Source organism: Saimiri boliviensis, chromosome 6 (genome assembly GCF_048565385.1).
Source record: "Saimiri boliviensis isolate mSaiBol1 chromosome 6, mSaiBol1.pri, whole genome shotgun sequence".
Lineage (NCBI taxonomy): Eukaryota > Metazoa > Chordata > Mammalia > Primates > Cebidae > Saimiri > Saimiri boliviensis.
In genome coordinates this window covers 52,522,077-52,540,739 of record NC_133454.1, presented here as the reverse complement: position 1 = coordinate 52,540,739, position 18,663 = coordinate 52,522,077, and the positions used below count along the sequence as shown (strand labels likewise).

General features: G+C 39.2%; 1 protein-coding gene and 1 pseudogene across 6 annotated transcripts in view; one reads left to right on the top strand and one right to left on the bottom strand.

The window, feature by feature from the left end:
• Positions 1 to 18,663, top strand: part of SIK3 (SIK family kinase 3) — a 241,417-nt gene that overhangs the window by 100,980 nt on the left and 121,774 nt on the right. The gene's annotated exons all lie outside the window — the stretch shown is intronic.
• LOC120364652 (small ribosomal subunit protein eS27-like) lies at positions 14,881 to 15,211 on the bottom strand (annotated as a pseudogene).

Here is an 18,663-nt window from a genome sequence, read left to right as displayed (position 1 = left end):
GGGAAAAAGAAGTTCATTCTTTGAACTGGGGAGTGCTCTGATGTTAGCAGTTCTACTCCTCCTCAGGTCTAGACACTGTTGGCCTCTACAGTGGTTTTATTCAGGGAAGTTCTCACCTTTGAATTGTAGACTTAGTGCAGACTTGCTGGTAGTTGGCTAGGCGGGATCATAACAGTGATTGGTGTTGGTAAGTACCTGTATTGCTGCCAAGAAGTTGCATAGTTCATGTGTTCAGTCACAGCCTTTTCTTTACATGGCGACCCCGCTGAAATACAGAATGGGCTGCTGCCTTCTCACAGAAGGTCTACTGTTCCCAGCTGATTTTTTTCCGACTCAGAAGAAAAGGTCTTTTGCCACTGTTTTCAGACTGAAATTTAAATTTCAGCTGCCTTGGAACCTATATAGTAAGAGATTGAGACACAGAAATTATTCTGTTAGACTTGAAATTTCAATTGCTTTTACTTCCCAGTTTGTAGTAGCGCTTAAACCTATGTGTGTTTTTAGTTACCTTTTCGAGTTAAACTTTCAGAATCTATCTGCTTAAGTAAAAGGTTTACCCTTGTTGATTGTCCTACCATATCCTACTTCATGTATCAAAATCTGCACGATATTTTTAATCTGGAAGTCCACAGTAGTAGGAAGTCACAGGAACTCACAGTCACTGCAGTGTTCACAGTGACTACTCAGTCAAGTCTAATTTTTCATTTTCATTTTCCCAAGCCCTTCTTTACTTCTAGGATACTAATTGGAAAACAACAACAAAAAACTTGGGTTGCCTTTAGTTTCAATTTATGATTTTTATTAGGATTTTACTGATACTGTATCTTTTTGACACTGGAGGTCTCAGAGGTCTGACCTGGTTCTTCTTGGTTGCTCTTGGGATTTAGAAGAATAGTTTCTATTGGTGTTGAGCTGGCAACATTTTGCTTATTTTCAAGAGGCAGAGTGGCGGAGTACTAAATTGCAAGGTTGTACAGACCTTAAATAAGTGTATGGTGAGCTGTAAAGTTACAATGTTAAATTAGTTTCTGGCTGGCCCACATTGTTTCTGAAGTTGAAAGGCCTTACTGATTTAAAAAGCAAATATAGAGAACTGCCTGGAAACACATATCATCTGAGAGACTTTTGAACATGCAAAAAAAAAAAAAAAAAAAAAAAAAAAAAGTGGAAGGAAGGATGCTGGCTGGGCATCATAATCATAGACTAGAAACCTGCATTTAAAATTTAAACTGCTTGGGTAAGACATGTTTTCCTGGTTTAGCCTCATTTTAACCCCCCTTCTGTGTTTGCCATTATTACCACCAATACAGGAGAATACGCCTTTACTTATTGTAGTAAGGTAATATTCCTTTACTTATTGTCTCTTATTTGGGAGACAGACTAGAGTGTGGGTTATGTGTGCAGCAAGGGAGACTTGAGGTCCCTCCTCACTCCCGCTAGTATTTAGGTTCATTGATGCACAGGGCATATGTTGTTTTCTTTTAGGTTTTTCAGTGAGATTTTGTACTCTTCTGCATAAAATTCTCACACACATTTTTATTTATACATTCATATATATGTATGTAATGTGTGTGTGTATGTGTGTGTTTGGAGGGGGGCAGAGTCTTTTTTTTGTTTTTGAGGAGTCTTGCTTTGTTCCTAGGTTGGAGTGCAGTGGCACAATCATGGCTTGCTGAAACCTCAACCCCCCAGACTCGAGTGGTCCTTCCACCTCAGCCTCCCAAGTAGCTGAGATCACAGGCACACTTTAACATGCTTGGTTAATTTTTTTAATTTTTAAATTATTATTACTATCATTGTAGAGCTGGGTCTCACTATGTTGCCTAGGCTGGTCTCAAACTCCTGAGCTCAAGCAGTCCACCTTGCTCGACATCCCAAAATGCTGGGATTACAGGCATGAGTACCACTGGCTGGCCCAGTGTTTTTTCTCTTATAATGTTTTCTGGAAACATTTTATGTTTCTTCTGATACTTTGTGGCTATTCTGAATGTGTTCTTTTAAAAATTATTATTAGAAAGTTACTGCATTTTTCTGTACTAAGATCTTGTTATTTATTTTGTACTTAGGCTTTACTTGCTCCCTCTGTGCTTCAGTTTCACCAGTTGTGAAACAAAGGGGTTAGATTAGAATAAGATATTTCCCAAGATCTTTCTACCTCTGACGGTATGTGGTGCTGTGTCGAGGTAATGTCCTTTACATACCTCATGAAGTTAGTGCTAGTTGTACCATCCAGACCACACATAAGTTCTGTGAATACAACCAAACAGCTTTGTTCACATGTATTTGCTTGTGTTTCAGCATACTGTGTTCTCTGCATAACGATTCTTTAACATTTTGAGGTAAAGAGTGAATACTTCAGTTTAAAAATAACGCTCGAAAGTATAGTTTCTTATTCTGGTTGATGTGGTTTACTACTGCCTCCTCCCCCTGTGTTTTAGTTTGTTGCTGTTCTAGTTTTATTGCATATTTTCTCTCCTAAAAATAGATGGTCTTTATCTAAAGCATAGTTTTGATAAATATTTGCATCTCAAGTAAATTTTTTCCCACCACATGGATTTCACATGGTGAGTTCCATGAAAGCAGGTTGTGTTAAGAGGGCATTCTCCTAGCACCTGTTTATTCTCTTCCATACCTCTGCCTCAAGGACCTTGTGTACAGATGTCAGAATACTGGCAGTTTGAGTAGTACTGTTGAGGAGTTATTTTTATATTTATTTCTGCTGTGTTGAAGGAGGTAGATGTTGCACTCATTGTCTCTCAGAATATCTGCTCAGTCCTAACCCCCAAAATGTACCTTAGAAACAGGCTTTTTTTCTTTTTAATCTTTTATGAAGACTTAGCATACATAATTTTCTCTTAGATGCTGGCCAGGAATTTGTTTGATCAGGTTGAAATGGCAAGCTTTAATCCTAATTTGAATAGAGTTCCAGAAAATGAAGTTAGGGCAAAGGTTGGTGGTGGGGCGGGGGAGGGGGGGGTCACATTGGAGTGGCCTAAGGAGCTAGTACCAATTTGTTTGTTTGTTTTGTGGTAAAATACACATAACATAAAACTTACCATTGTAACCATTTTTAAGTGTTAAGTACACTTACATAGTTGTGCAGTCAATCTCCAGGACTCTTTACATCTTGCAAAACTGAAACTCTGTACCCATTAAGTAACAACTCATTTCCCTTTCCCTCCAGCCTCTGGCACCACCATTCTACTTTTTGTTTCTATGAATTTGAGCCAGTATTTAGTTAGTTGTTTTTTCTTTCTTACTTTCTCTCTCTCTCTTTCTTTCTTTGTTTCTTTCTCTCTCTCTCTCTCTCTCTCTCTCTCTTTCCTTTCTTTCTTTCTTTCTTTCTTTCTTTCTTTTTTTTTTTTTAGAACTTGACCTCCTTTGTGACAGCTAAATGGGTGTTGAACGTGGAGAGGAGAGTAATCCAGTAAAACTGGTAGCCACTCTTCATAATCATGTGAGTGTTGGTAGTTGACAACCCTGGAATTAGAGTATCAGTCAATCTTCTGTAATGTAGAGTTTGGAAATGGCTATTCCTTTTGATTGAGGATGATGACGATAGCTAGTGACTAACTATTGATACTTAGTACATGCCTGAGGATAGAAGAAAGGTCTACTTCTGGGAAGAAAGAGTAAAGAAAAGGTTGGGTGCAATACAATATATAGATACATAAAGGAAGTTGAGGGAGTTCTTGTCTGTTTTCTCTGTTAAGCTCAAAGTTAGGTCATCTCTTGAAAGTTAGGGGCCTCAGGTTGGTTAGAAGGTTTAAAGAAAGTTACAGATGTTTGTGATTACCAGGAAATGGGATAGAGAACTGATCAGGGAAAGTAGAATAATAGTAGTAATAATAACGACAACTGGCCAGGCCTGGTGGCTCATGCCTGTAATCCCAGCACTTTGGGGTCCCAAGGTGGGCGGATCACGAGGTCAGGAGTTTGACACCAGCCTGGCCAACATGGTGCAACCCTGTCTCCACTAAAGATACAAAAAATTAGCCAGGCATAGTTGTGCACGCCTGTAATCCCAGCTACTCAGGAGGCTGAGGCAGGAGAATCACTTGAACTTGGGAAGCGGAGGTTGCAGTGAGCCGAGATCATGCCATTGCACTCCAGCCTGGGCGACAGGGCAAGACTCTGTCTCAAAAAATAATAATAATAACAATAACAACAACAAGAATAGCTAATAAGTACTAGTTGTCTGTTCTATGCCAGCCACTACATTTTACGTTTTAATCTTTATAGCAACCTTATTAAAGTAGTTGTTATTACAGATGCGAGACTAAGTTGCAGAGTTAGGATGCCAGTGTTGTTCTGTTGCCTCAAGCCCAGGTGTTCTTTCCTCTTTCTGCACTGTTAATAGCATTGGGAGTGTTTGCCTGACACTGCAAACCAGAAGTTTAGAGTCTAGGTTTTAGAAATTGTTCTTCAGAGAAAGGAGGAAGAGTGGGCTGAAGAAAGAGCTATCTGTCTAAAATATCACAATTATGTTGATATTTTTGCCACCAGAATGATTGATGCTCTTTATGGATTATTTCACTAAATAAAGTGTGCTACCACAGCCCAGTAGAAACCCTTATCTGGTTGTGTGACCTTAACAGAGGTATCTGAAATTATAAATTGATTTTCTTCCGATAGCCTGCATCTGAAATAACTGGATTGAGGTTCATGTCAGTAAATTCTTCAATTTCTATGAAGGGGGGAATGAGGGCCTTTTTGTTTGTAATTATTTTATATATATATATATATATATATATACATATATATATATATATATATATATATATTTATTTATTTTTTTCCCGAGACAGAGTTTTGCTCTTGTTACCCAGGCTGGAGTGCAATGGTGCGATCTCGGCTCGCCTCAACCTCCGCCTCCTGGGTTCAGGCAATTCTCCTGCCTCAGCCTCCTGAGTAGCTGGGATTACAGGCACGCACAACCATGCCCAGCTAATTTTTTGTATTTTTCAGTAGAGACGGGGTTTCACCTTGTTGACCAGGATGGTCTCGATCTCTTGACCTCGTGATCCACTCGCCTTGGCCTCCCAAAGTGCTGGGATTATAGGCTTGAGCCACCGCGCCCGGCATTATTACATTTTTTGAACAGGTATTAGTTGTGCTTCTAATCTGTACTAAAAGACTGCGTTACAAAGTGTTTATTTTCCCTAAACAATGGTGTCTCTTGATTCATGATAATTATTAGCCTAAAAAATTCAAATTTAGAAAAAGAAGAACTCACTTTTCTTAGTATCATAAATGTAAGCTTAAGTTTTCTTACTTGTTTGTTTTTATTTGACATATATGAAGGTTATTTCCAAAGATACAAGTGACAAATGGAAGCCAAAAAAATTTGACATAAAGCAGACCAAAACAGATTGAGTTGTACTGAACCTCTACAATGACTAGCATTTTGATGTCTAGATGGATAAGTGTAAGCATAATACTAATTTACAAGGGCAAACTCAACTGGTAAGGTTAATTTCTAGGCTGTAATGAATTTATATACTCTTGTTACTCAGATCTGGGAAACTGTGTAACTGTGCTGTGGGTTAGATTTGCATTGCCTAAAGCTGGAGAACTTTTGTTTGATTGTTTGTTTTTGACAAACCCACAGCCAGCATCATAGGAATGTAACTTTGTCCCCCAAATCAGCATATGTCAGGTCACTTATAATTGGAGCTGCACAATTCCATCTTCCAGGTTTGACTCTTTAAACCTGGTAACATCTCATTAGGCTAAATGAATTCTCCATACTCTGTACTCTCTCTTGCTATGATGCCTAACACTTTGATTTTAACATTAGGAAAACAACTACCAATAAAATGAGATGAAATACAAAATAGAAGAATCCCACTAGCTTGGTAATATGAACCATTATATAACAAGGATTTGCTGCAGACTCTTTTCACATGTAGAAAACTTTTCCACAAGACATTTTTGAAGTTTTGCTATGAAGAAAGTATGCCAGTGAATAAAAGAACCTTTTGTAGGTCCCTATTTGGAAGTGTGGTAACTGGTGCTTCTGGACTCTATACACAGAGATTCAAGGCTAGGAAAATATCTCAGGGTAAAGCTATCTAAGTTTTGTATCCAAAAGCTATTAATTTCTTCAATTATGAGAAGAAACCACAAATTGCGTAATGGCCTTGGTATTTTGTTGGTATGGAGAAAAGGATGATCTCAGACTTGTAGGCCTGTCTTGGGGTATGCATGCGTGTGTGCGTGTGTGCGTGTGTGCGTGTGTGTGTGGTGCATTTTTTCTGGCTTATTAAAAAATCTCAACAATAAATTTTAGACATGTTTTTAAAACCATAGATATTCAAAGTTAGCAAATTCAAATCATTACACAAAGCAACCATTCATGCCAGCACCAAATGTATGCTTTGCTGAGCTTTCTTCTCTGGACTCCAGAGTTTATTCATAGCAAATTCTGACATCTGCTAAGTTCTGTTATGACCCAGAGGAGAGTGGAGGGAAGCAGGATGAAGAATCTGGAAATGCATGCTGCCTATAGGGTAAATTGCATTGAGGAATTTGCATCCATGTAGCTTTTCCCCTCATGGACCACTGTGATGTTTAGCAGGCTGAGCTGAAAGGTCATATTGCTCAAGATGAACAACAATAAATGGTTTGTTCAGTGTCTTGTTAAGGCTCCTGCCGGTGCCTGCTAATAGCCGTAATAGCCATTTCTCTTCTGGGATATATGAGTTTGGCTGTCATCTTTTTGGGAATATGGTAATTTGCACCCATCACTTTCAGCTTAGTGGGGAGATCTAACATTTAAAGGTTCTTATCCCAGTGGTTTACTCCCACAAACTGCTGCTGCTGCTTTTGAGCCTTGAATGCTACCATGGTTTATTTTTATTTTTTTGGAGACAGGGTCTCGCTCTGTCACCCAGGCTGGAGTGCAGTGGCATGATTATGACTCATTGCAGCCTCAGCCTCCTGGGCTCAAGTGATGCTCCTGTCTCAGTCACCCAAGTACCTGGGACTACAGGGACATGCTACCACACCCAGATACTTTTTAAATGGGGTTTTTATGTTGCTCAGACTGGTCAAGCAGTTCTCCTACCTTGACCTCTCAAAGTGCTGGGATTACAGGTGTGAGCCACTGCACTCAGTTCATACGTTTTAATTTTTTAAAATTACAGTAAGAGTATCTGCTTCAAAGAAATGAATATACATATTAAATATACTTAATTTTGCCAAAGAGAATTTGAACTTACATCTTCCTACAATACAGTAGCCTGTTAATTTTACTGTAAACTAAAGACATTTACCCCAGTAAGTTTGTTGACCTTTTCCTTCCTTTCCTTCTCCTCCCCCTGCTCCTCCCCCCTCCTCCTCCTTTTCCTCCCCCTCCTCCTCCTTTTCCTCCCCCTCCTCCTCATCCTCCTTGTTCTTCTTCTTTCTTCTTTCTTCTTCTGACATGGGTCTCATTCTATCATCCAGGCTGGAGTGCATTGGAGCCATCACAATTCACTGCAGCCTTGAACTCCTAGGTTCAAGTGATCCTCCCACCTCAGCCTCCCAAGTAGCTGGGACTACAGGCATATGCCACTGTGCCCAGCTAATTTTTAAAATTTTTTTGTAAAGACAGGGTTTTGCTTTGTTTCCCAGGCTGCTCTTAAGCTCCTGGGCTCCCACCTTGGCCTCCCAAAGTGCTAGGATTGTAGATGTGAGCCCTCATGCCCAGCCTTCCTTTACCTTTCTTTTCAATAGTAAACTTTCTTTTTTCTTAGGTTGTGGTGAAGTTTTGGACCATGTTTACAATACGTACAGGGGCACAGCCCCTAATACTGTTTAAAATACGTGAAGTATCAGGGGCAGAAGTTAGCATCTCTAAGAAGTTTAAATTCCCTCAGATTTGCTTTATAGGAAGTATATTAAGGACATTTTCCAAAGCATTTTCATTCAACTGATACGTGATATTTTATGTAGCTGCCTTATTAAAATATAGATGAATTCTTGAAATTATTGATCAATTTTTTTTTTTTTTAATGGATTCTCACTGTGTTGCCTGGGCTGGAGTGCAGTGGTATGATCTTGGCTCACTGCAGCTGCCACCTGCTGGGTTCAAGCAATTCTCCTACCTCAGCCTCCCAAGTAGCTGGGATTACAGGCGCCTACCATCATGCCTGGCTAATTTTTGTATTTTTAGTAGAGACGGGGTTTTGTCATGTTGCCCAGTCTGGTCTCGAACTCCTGACCTCAAGTGATCCACACCCCCCCCCCTTGACCTCCCAAAGTGCTGGGATTACAGGTGTGATCAATTTTTAATAAATGAAATAAGATGAAAGATGAGTAAGTCCTTTTTCAGTAATACAATAGATTAGATATTCAGAGAAATCCCTTCTGGTTAGAACGTTTTTAAATGAGTCTAGGAATGGGAAAAAATGTATGAGCACATATAAAATTCTGGAACTACTGTAAGAAAAATAATTGGAGTCCTGAAAGGATCAGAAAGCATGATTTCATAAGGTAGGGGAAACCCTGAAGGTGGCAGTGGTTCTGAGGGTTTCTTGTCAGATTAGAGTGAACTGGAGGGACAGAAGACAAGTAGTACTAAGCTTAGTGGAAGGTCCTGTTGGAGACTGTCCCAGATGGAATTGGGACCCTAGAGGGTGCAAGTCTTCAGTGCGTGAGTAGAAAAAAGATATCCTGCATACAGAGACTTGCCCCTTATTGTCTTGGATCTGGCTGGAGAGGAGAAAGAAGCCTCCCATGTAATTGCCTAAGGAGCCACCCATGCTCACAAAGATTTGCAGTCAGATTTCATACTACCTGTGAGGACTGAAAATCTCTAAACTGAAAACGTAGCTGAAAGTATTCCCATTTGGTCTCCAGTGTCTGGGAGAATCAAATTCATATCTCTATAGAAACACACTTTTTAATTAGTTAATTGATTAATTATAGACGCAGGGTCTTGCCATGTTCCCCAGGCTGGTTGTGAACTCCGGGGCTCAAGCAGTCCTCCTGCCCCAGCCCCACAAAGTGCTGGGATTATAGGCATGAGCCACCATGCCTGGCCAAAACACACTTTATAGTCAGACCTTAAAGAGTTTTAATAGAGGAAGTTGCAAGAAATGTGAGTTTGCATAAGAAAATAAGCAACTATGAGTTAGTTAGGTGGGATAGATTCTATTTTCCAGATGCAGTATTTCCCAACTCCTGCTCTTCTGGAACCTTACTATTGTACTGTTGAGAAGTAGAATCTCTTTTTGTTGAACCTGGGCAGGCCTTTGTGACTGCTTTATGTCATTTCTTAGGCTAAGTCATGCATATACCACACATTTCTTAATTCTCTTGGGATGCTTATTCTTGGAACCCATCACCATGCTCTGAAGAAGCCCATGGAGAGATCCATGTGGAAAGGAACTGAGGTCTCAGGCCAGTGGCACCAGCTATAAGCGCCCCGCTGACGGCCAGTACAGACTTGCCAGCCTTGTAAGGAAGCCATCCTGCAAGTGCACCCTTCGCTTCTCTGGCAAGCTGCCCTGGGTGATGCCTTGTGGAACAGAGGCAAGCTCTCCTCTCTCCTGAATAGAGTGCTAATTTAGTGAGCAAAATAAGTGATTATTGTTGTTTTAATCCACTGAATTTTGCAGTGATTTGATGTGCAGTGGTAGGTAACTAAACATTGGTGGTAACCATCAGTCTCATAAAGTCTACAGATGTTTAAAGAAATAAAAGAGAAGGTTGAAAATATGATGAGGAGACTCTTAAAACCGATGAGGAAAATGTGGAAGAACTCAGTCTCTGTAGAACTTCTAGAAATAAAAAAACATATGGATGCCCCAGACTTATAATGGTATGATTATAACTTTTCTTTCTTTCTTTTTTTTTTTTTTTTTTCCAAGACTGGGTCTTGCTCTGTCACTCAGGCTGGAATGCAGTGGAATCTCAGCTAACTGTGGCCTTGACCTCCTGGGCTCAAGCGATCCTCCCACCTCAGTCTCCCGAGTAGCTAGGACTACAGGCATGCACCACTACACCCAGCAAGTTTTTTTATTTTTAGTAGAGACAGGGTTTTACTGTGTTGCCCAGGCTGGTCTTGAGCTCCTGAGGGCAAGTGATCTGCCCACCTTGGTCTCCTAAAGTGCTGGGATTATAGGCAGGAACCACCTTGCCTGACCTGATTTCATACAGTGCTGTGAAAGTGATATTCATTCAGTGGAAATTATACTTCAGTACAGTATTCATGAGCTATTCAGTACTCTATTATAAAATAGGCTTTGTGTTAGAATTCAAGCTTGTCCAACCCACCTTGCTTTGTTTTGTTTTAGGCTTTTAACAGCCTGAAGCCATAGTTTTTAGTTTCTGTCTCTAGTGATAAGCAGAAAAGAGGATTGAGGAAGGGGCTTTACTGGACTAACCAGAAACAGGAACTAAGAACCCATACCTGTGCTCTCTCCTTTGGACACCCCTGTGAGATGATTTTGCTCAATTGTAGGCTAACGCCAGTGTTCTAGCATATTTAAGGTGGACTAGGCTATGATGTTTGGTAGGCTAAGTGTAGTAAATGACTTAGTGATATTTTCAACTTATGATGGATTTATAAGGACGTAAGCCACTTGTAAATTGAGGAGCATTTGTAGTTGAAAAATACAATGGAAAGAGGATACAGAGTAGAGTAAATTAATGAAGTGGAAAATAGATATGAAGAAAATTTGTAGAATTTAGTACAGAGTAAGAAGAGATGGAACATATGAGAGGTTTAGTGACAGAGAAAGAGATGATAACATACATGTCTGGTCTAATGGATCCCAAATTTTTTAAATCTTAGGACCCCTTATGCTCTTTGTTTTGTTTTTTTTTTGGAGACAGAATCTTGCTCTGTTGGCCAGGCTGGAGTACAGTGGCACGATCTTAGCTCACTGCAAACTCCACCTCCTGGGTTCCAATGATTCTCCTGCCTCAGCCTCCCGATTAGCTGGGACTACAGGCACTGGCCACCACGCTTGGCTAATTTTTGTATTTTTAGTAGAGATGGGGTTTCACCATGTTGCTCAGGCTGGTCTTGAACTCCTGACCTCAAGTAATCCGCCTGCCTTGGCCTCCCAAAGTGCTGGGATTTCGGACATGAACCACTGCACCCAGCCTACTCTTAAAAATTATAGAGGACCCAAATTGCTTTTGTTTATGTGAGTTACACTTATAATTTGGTCACATTTTTGCATATATGTTATAGTTCAATTAAAAGTTTACTTTTAAAAAAAAGATAACATCGTAGAGTGAGAAGAGCCACAACTTGAGAGATGTACTGACAAAGATTTGTTATCCAGAATATAGAAGAACTCCTCAAATAAAAACAAATTAGAAAAAATGGAAATAGGAAAGTCATGAAAAAGTTAATTTTGCAGGAGTAGAAACAAATGGTCCATGAACATATAAAAGATCCTTAACCCTTTTAGTAATCAAGAAAATTCAGCCGGGCGCGGTGGCTCAAGCCTGTAATCCCAGCACTTTGGGAGGCCGAGGCGGGTGGATCACGAGGTCAAGAGATCGAGACCATCCTGGTCAACACGGTGAAACCCTGTCTCTACTAAAAATACAAAAAATTAGCTGGGCATGGTGGTGCGTGCCTGTAATCCCAGCTACTCAGGAGGCTGCGGCAGGAGAATTGCCTGAACCCAGGAGGCGGAGGTTGCGGTGAGCTGAGATTGCGCCATTGCACTCCAGCCTGGGTAACAAGAGCGAAACTCCATCTCCAAAAAAAAAAAAAAAAAAAAAAAAAAAGAAAATTCAAATTAAAACAGCTTGCCCCCTTCCCTCCCACCAAACAGGGAAAAGTGAAAAATAAAACCACAGTTATTAGAGATGATATGGAGCAGTAGGAATAGTTCTACTGTTGGGTACCTCCATTTTGAAAAACAATTTGGGGCTTTACCTAGTGATGCCTAGGTATGTTCCCTAGTGAAATTCTTGCACACATAGCTTAAGAGACATATGTAAGATTATTTAAAGTATTGTTCATAGTAGCTAAAAACAACTCAAATGTCTCGCAATTGTAAAGCATAAATATAATGGGTATATTTATAAAAGGATGACCATTGAGCATAAAATGAATTAAGTGCCACTATATGCATCTTCATAGAGAAATATTCCAAAATAGCTGGGATCAAAAAAGGCAGTTAGAAATAATAAGTATGGGCTGGGTGCAGTGGCTCAAGCCTGTAATCCCAGCACTTTGGGAGGCTGAGGCAGGAGGATCCCTTGAGCCCAGGAGTTCAAGATCAGCTTGGGCAACATAGCAAGACCCTTTCTCTACAATGAATTTTAAAAATGTTATCTGGGCATGGTGGTGTGTACCTGTATTTCTAGCTACTCAGAAGGCTGAGGTGGAAGGATCACTTGAGCCGAGAAGTTCGCTACAGTGAGTAATGCTCATGTCACTGCACTCCAGCCTGTACATCATTGTGAGACCCTGCCTCAAACAAAGAAGTATGATTCTATTTGCGTAAAGTTTAAATGCAGGCAAATCTAAACAATATGTTGTTTGGAGATACATATATGGTAAGATTATAAAGAAAAGCAAATGAACAAACTTGAGGATGGGAAGATGGTGGTTTTCTTGGAGTGGGATAGGGTGGTGCTGTGGAATGGAAGAGTATGTAGGAACTATGGTTTCAATATGGCATATTTTACAGTAAAAATTTTTATACTTGTTATTGAAAGGAATCTTGAAGTTTTTCTTTTTCTGAAGAAGACTTTTGGTAATGCAGGTAGTAATTCTTAATCTTTTGGCATATGCTCTTGCACATAAAATTTTACAGTAAATATAATTTGAATTTTTTTTCCAGAATTTCTTTATGTCAACCTTGTTAAGTAGAAAGTGTGTCTAGGAAGAAGGTGTAACTAGGAGAATTCATCCACAAGTCCAGCTTCAATGATTGTAGCCTTAGAATGAGAAAGTAGGCCTTTTATTCTAACTGTCTTAAAATTGGCTTATTATTGTTAAAAACGAAAGACTGTTTCTTAGTTTGTTTATGTTTATTTTTTGTTCAGGAGCAGAAGCACTCTTTTGCTTCTAGCCCTAACTTGAATCTGCTGTTTGTTAAAAACCTCCATGAATTGACATCGTTTCCTTTTCTGAAGGAATGTAAAACCCAATAATTATACACAGACCTGACCTACTTTGGAGGAACCAGAGGACAAAGAAACTGTAGATTTCTTTGTCTTTTTTTGACTGAAAAGCAGAGATTTTGGGGAGATGAGGAGCCTATATCTATTCTTCTTTGGAGCCCAATGCACATAAGAAGTTCATGGCTGGCAATAATGGCTCATGCTTGTAATCCCAGCACTTTGGGGGACTGAGGAGGGAGGATGCCTTGAGACTCAGGAGTTCAAGACCATTCTGGGCAACATAACAAGACTCTGCCTTTGTAAGAAGGGAAGGGAGGAAGGCAGGGAGAAAGGAAGGAAGAAGAAAGAAGTTTCCCATTGTGTGTGCTGATTGTAGGCTAGTGGACTTGATTCTAATGAAGCCTTTGCATGTCTGCTGATCTGGAAATATTTGGCCTTTTCCCAAGGCTCTATAGCTTTGAGAAAATAATGATTAAATACCTATTTATTTGTTTTTATTTTTAATTGTCCTATTTTTACGTTTGATTTTTGTGAACACTTCAGCTCTTTTTAAAAAGAAATAGTTGGAATATAAACACATACTCTCATATTAATTAATGAATCAGTTGGATGACTAGTCCAAACCATTATTCCATTTAGTTATCACTGTCATTGCCCTGTAACGTGTTTTTGTTCTGTCTTAGTTATATTTACCTGTTGTTCTTTTGCAAATTTGATAGTTTATTGTAAAAACCAATTTTTAATATTTGTCTACTGACTTCTTTTTAAATACAAAAAAATTATCCTGAACCATGATCAGAAATCTTTTTATCTGATTCATTAACAGTTACTAAAATACCACAACCGGGTTCTGGGTCCTAGTCCTTGTAGGGGTGCTCACACGACTTCGCTAAACACCGGCCTTAACAGAGGAAGATGATTATCAATACCTGGAATATCAAGAACTAGAAGAAACAAGATAATGTGGTCCTGGCATACATAAATGGGATAGATTCAAGGATAAATAAAATCTTACATTTATGGTCATTTGACTTTTGCTAAGTCTGTGAAGAGAATTCAGTGGAGGAAGAAGTCTTTTTACCAAACAGTGCTGGAATAAATGTATATTCACATTCAAAAGAATGAAGTTGGACCCTTTGCTTTACACCATGCAAAAAATAACTTCCGATAGACCATAAAACTCTTTTCTTAGAGTTTTATGCTTTTAGCTCTCACACATGGAGAGAAGAAAACATAGGAGCAAATCTTTCTGATTTGGAGTTAGGCAGTGGTTTTTTAAAATAGATTACCAAAAGCAGAAGGGACAGAGGGAAAAATAGATAAATGGACTACATCAAAATTAAAAACTTTTGTTCTATAGGCAATACCATCAGAAAAGTGAAGACAATCCACAGAATGGAAGAAAATATTTGCAAATCGTACATCTAATAAGGGATGGACTTGTATCCAGAACATATTAAAACTCTTACAACTGAATAGTAGAAAAACTAATCATTTTAAAATTAAAACTCTTACAACTGAATAGTAGAAAGACTAATCATTTTAAAATACAGGAAACATGTAAATGTATAATGCCTCTCAAAATGTATGCAGTTGGTCAACAAACACATGAAAAGATTCTCAGCATCATTAGTCATTAGGAAAACACAAATAAAATCCACAATGAGATACCACATATCCACTAAGATGGCTGTAATAAGAAAAGATGGAGACAATAACAAGTGTTGGTTAGGATGCTGGAAAGTAGAACTTTCTGGTATTGCTGGTAAGAGAGAATGTAAAATTATGTCATTTTTTTTTTAATCCAAAATGTGTTTATTGAGATGGTTTCCCACTCATCTTGATTCAGAGTGCTTTTAGTGCTGCTTCCTCCTGAAAGAACATCCTTCTGTAAGCCTTGCTTTTCCTACTGTAGGCTGGCAGAGGACAGTGGAGCAGCCAACACACAAAACTACCGTTTGTGCATGGCTGAAGACCGTGGTGATTTTATAGCATCCTGGGTATTACACATCCATGAAGTAGGCATTGGGGCTCTGCACCAGGCATTTCTTCTTGTGTTTCCTCTTCTCCTCTTCTGGAGAGGGATGAAGGAGATCCTTTGCAAGAGGCATGTTCTCGTGGGTAGGTCGTCACTGCCGGAAAGGTGTCATTTATTAAAAATGTTTCATGTTCCAAAAAATGTTAAATGTGGAATTACCATATAACCCAGCAATTCCACTGCTAGATATAAACCCAAGATAAATGAAAACACATCCACATAAAAATGTTATGAATGTTCATAACAGCGTTAATCATAACAGCCAAAAAGCAGAAATAATCCAAATGTCCATCAACTAAAGAATGGATAATTAAAATTATTATATCCATACAATGGAGTATTATTTGGTAATAAAAAGTAATGGAATACTGATACATGCTGCAATGTGGATGCCCCTTGAAAATATTATGCCAAGTGAAAAAAGCAAGTCACAAAAGGACCACATATCGTATGATCTCATTGATGTGAAATATTTAGTATAGGCAAATTTATAGAAAGAAAGTAGATTAGTGGTTGCCTAGTGCTGGTGAAAGGATAGGGCTGGTAGAGGGATAGGAATGAGTAGTGACAGCCAAACAGGTATGAGGTTTCTTTTAGAACAAAAATATTCAGTTAGATTGCGATGGTTGTACTATCCCGTGAATATGCAGAACACATTGAATTTTAGCCTTTGAATTGGTTAATTGCATGGTATGTGAATAATATGTCAATGAAGCTGCTTTAAAAAAAGAATAAAGGGGCCAGGGGCGGTGGCTCACGCCTGTAATCCCAGCACTTTGGGAGGCTGAGGCAGGTGGATCACGAGGTCAAGAGATCGAGACCATCCTGGTCAACATGGTGAAACCCCGTCTCTACTACTAAAAATAAAAAAAATTAGCTGGACATGGTGGCGCGTGCCTGTAATACGAGCTACTCAGGAGGCTGAGGCAGGAGAATTGCCTGAACCCAGGAGGCGGAGGTTGCAGTGAGCCCAGATCGTGCCATTGCACTCCAGCCTGGGTAACAAGAGCGAAACTCCGTCTCAAAAAAAAAGAAGAAGAATAAAGAACCAGAATACAAGGAAAGCAGGGAAATTCTTGCTGAGGAGAAATACTAATATGATTATTTTTCTTGTTAATGAATTTCATGTCCTTGCTCTGGCTAAATATTTGTGAATTTTTTTAAAAAGTCTACTTTCAGAAAGAGTTTCAGGTATCATTAACAAAAGATCAATAGATTAAAACAAATTTAAAGGAATTAGAGCCAAATAGTCTAGGGAAAAAGGAAGATAGATACTATTTTGCCAGAAAACTTAGGCTAACTAGAGCTACCACAGTTAACTTAGCTTTTGCTTTCTGGCAGTATAGGCAAGTAGTAAAAAAAAAAAAAAAAAAAAAAAATGAATTTCTTAACTTACATTATTAAATAAAAGAAAAAAATCCAATTGAGAAAACCTATTTCCCAGCACCACACTGTAAGTCAAAACTTAATATCCTGTGACTTGATATCAGGTTCACAAAACTATGCCTAAAAAAAGTTTTTTTCAATAATAAATTTTTTAAAAGATTCCAAGGCCAGGTATGGTGGCTTATACCTGTAATCCCAGCACTTTGGGAGGCTCAGGCAGATCGCTTAAAGCCAGGAGTTTGAGTCCAGCCTGGGCAATATAACAAGACCCTGTCTCTACAAAACAAAACAAAACAAACAAACAAAAAACAAAACCAAAAACCCCATGGTGGCACATGCCTGTGGTTCCAGTAGCTGGGGAGGATCACTTGCGGCCAGGAGGTTGCAGCTATAGTGAACTGTGATTGTGCCACTGCACTCCAGCCTGGGTGACAGAGTAAGCCCCTGTTTCAAAAGGGAAAAATAGAAAGATTCCAAAATGTCTTTTATGTGGAAGTCCGTTTTGACTCTGGATATATGTCTAGTGAGTCTAGTGAAAAATGTTCGTTAAGCATTCTGGGTACTTGAACTGACAGAAAGCAGAAAACTGTTCTTCAGCCTGGTGTCTCCAACATTAAATAGAAGTTTCCTAACAAAACTGTTTAAGACTGAATTTGGCCGGGCGTGGTGGCTCAAGCCTGTAATCCCAGCACTTTGGGAGGCCGAGGCGGGTGGATCACGAGGTCGAGAGATCGAGACCATCCTGGTCAACATGGTGAAACCCCGTCTCTACTAAAAATACAAAAAATTAGCTGGGCATTGGCATGTGCCTGTAATCCCAGCTACTCAGGAGGCTGAGGCAAGAGAATTGCTTGAACCCAGGAGGCGGAGGTTGCGGTGAGCCGAGATCACCCCATTGCACTCCAGCCTGGGTAACAAGAGCGAAACTCCGTCTCAAAAAAAAAAAAAAAAAAAAAAAAAAGACTGAATTTGATTGTAGTGCCAGAAGAACAGAGCATTCCATTATGATGTTTGAAATAAACTATTTTAGAATAGTTTTAGGTGTACAGAAAAATTGCAGATATAGTACAGAGATCCCAAATACCCCCATAATCAGTTTCCTCTATTCTTAATCTTACAGTAATATGATACATTTGTCATAATTAATGGACCAATATTGATACATTATTATTAACTAAAATTTACACTTTACTCAGATTCCCTTAGTTTTTACCGAAATGTCCTTTTTCTGTGTCAGGATCTTGTCCAGGATACCACGTGTCATTTAGTTACCATATCTCCTTATGTTTCTCTTAACTATGACAATTTCTCATACTTTTCTTGTTTTTGATGACCTTGATAGTTTTGAGTAGTACTGGTCAGGTATTTTGTAGAATGCCCCTCAGTTGGAATTTGTCTGATGTCTTTGTCATGATTAGACTGGGGTTGTAGGTTTTGAGTGGTAAGCTAACCAAGGTAGAGCGCCATTTTTATCACATTGTACCAAAGGCACATACTGTCAACATGACTTACTATGCTAACCTTGATGCTCCCCTGGTTGAGGTAGTGTTTGTCAAGTTTTTCCACTGTAAAGTTATTCCTTTTCTCCCCTTTCATAATACACTGTCTGGAAGGAAGTCATTAGATGCACATGCTTTTGATAGCATTTTTGCAATTGACAAAAGTAGCTTTGGTAAACTAAGGAGCCTGACGTGTTTACTTTTCCAGTGGAGAGCTTACCTGTGTTTACACAGAATTAGCTGGAATCTCTACAAGTAGGGCTAAAGCAATGCTTTTCTCAAAAAAGAGCTTTAGTTTTGTTCACGTGCTTGAACTCTTGCTTGAAACGGCTACGGTTCTGTACTATAAATTATGGAAGAGATTTCTTTGGCCTAGAATTTCTTGCAGATGAGAGTTGCCTATGTTATTAGAACTATGAGCTATTAGTTTTCTATTAGTATGTAACAACCTACCACAAATTTAGCAGCTTAAAGCAGCACATATTTAATGTCTTACAGTTTCCATGGGTCTTGAGTCATGGCATGGCTTGGCTGTGCCCTCTGCCCAGGGTCTCAGAAGGCTACAGCCTTGTCAACTGGAGGCTTAACTGGGGAAGAAGCTGCTTATGAGATCATTCAGGTTGTTGGTAGAATTGCTTTATGAGCGAGGATCCCAGC